The 1,604-nt window shown below is 38.7% G+C and overlaps 1 pseudogene; it reads right to left on the minus strand.

Annotated features, from left to right (window-relative positions):
• Positions 1-206: 206 nt before the first annotated feature.
• LOC144310051 (18S ribosomal RNA) lies at positions 207-1,162 on the minus strand (annotated as a pseudogene).
• Between the last annotated feature and the right edge of the window lie 442 nt (positions 1,163-1,604).

Consider the following 1,604-nt stretch of genomic DNA (forward strand, 5'->3'; position numbering starts at 1 on the left):
GTCTTTCATCATTCCCTTACGGTACTATCTCTATCGCTCCAATTAAAATTTCTATCTCCTATACTTTTATTATTTAACTAAATGTTTTACTTTATATGTCTGTGATACTTAAGTTTGGGGTTAGTTGGGCTAGCTTTTGTTCAAAGTGGTCATAAGTAATGAAATCTTCTGGGTGTAGGCCAGACGCTTTAGTTAAGCTACACTTTGATTAATCCAAGCACACCTTCCGGTATGCTTACCTTGTTACGACTTGTCTCCTCTTGTGTCTTAGTTAAGTTAATATGGTTATGGTTGTGTCTTATTACTTGAGGAGGGTGACGGGCGGTGTGTGCGTGCTTCATGGCCCTATTCAATTAAGCTCTCTATTCTTAATTTACTACTAAATCCTCCTTCAGTTTTTAATTTCATAAAAACGTTCGTGGAATGTTCTTGGGTAGAAAATGTAGCCCATTTCTTCCCACCCCATAAGTTACACCTTGACCTAACTTTTTTATGTAAAATGATTGTGCTTACTATTCTACCTTTTGAGGGTTTGCTGAAGATGGCGGTATATAGACTGAATTAGCAAAGGGTGGTGAGGTTTATCGGGGTTTATCGATTATAGAACAGGCTCCTCTAGAGGGATATAAAGCACCGCCAAGTCCTTTGAGTTTTAAGCTATTGCTAGTAGTCCTCTGGCGAATTATTTTGTTGTAAAATTATCTATGTTTAGGGCTAAGCATAGTGGGGTATCTAATCCCAGTTTGGGTCTTAGCTATCGTGTAGTCAGATTATTATAAAGTCACTTTCGTGGTCTATTTTATGGTAACTGTAGCTTTTTTACGGCTTAGTTAAGTTTTAACTTTAGTGCAAAGGTATCTTAAACACGCTTTACGCCGTGGGCCTATTAGTTTGGGTTAATCGTATGACCGCGGTGGCTGGCACGAAATTTACCAACCCTTTTTAGTATGGCTTAGTCAAACTTTCGTTTATGGCTTAATTTTTATCACTGCTGTATCCCGTGGGGGTGTGGCTTAGCAAGGTGTTATGAGCTACTTAAGAGTGTGCTTGATACCTGCTCCTTTAGATCACTGCTGATTTTAAGGGCATTCTCACTGGGGCGTGGAGACTTGCATGTGTAAGTCTACTAAGAACTAATAGGAAGGCTAGGACCAAACCTTTGTGTTTATGGAGTCGTGCGACTCATCTTGGCATTTTCAGTGCCTTGCTTTATTAATTAAGCTACATTAACTTATACTGAAATTGTAGTGTGTATAATAAATAAAATACATAGTAAATATGAGAGGAAAAAAAAAGGGGATGCTATCTATAGATAGACCACGAGATCGAATGCGTGTAAGACTGTTGTGTTAAGTTAACTAGAGTAGCAATACATTTGTATACAATTTAAATAAAGCTTGTGAGTATTGTATGCACTTAGTCCTGTTTTTGGGGTTTGGCAGGACATAAATAAGTGTATAATAGATGACATGAGTTTATGGGGGGTAAGGGGGGTTTGTATAAGTTAACTTAATGTCTTGCGCGTGTACGTACGTGTACACACGTGTACGTACGTGTACACACGTGTACGTACGTGTACACACGTGTACGTACGTGTACGTACG

Source organism: Canis aureus, unplaced genomic scaffold, assembly GCF_053574225.1.
Source record: "Canis aureus isolate CA01 unplaced genomic scaffold, VMU_Caureus_v.1.0 ptg000369l_RagTag, whole genome shotgun sequence".
NCBI lineage: Eukaryota > Metazoa > Chordata > Mammalia > Carnivora > Canidae > Canis > Canis aureus.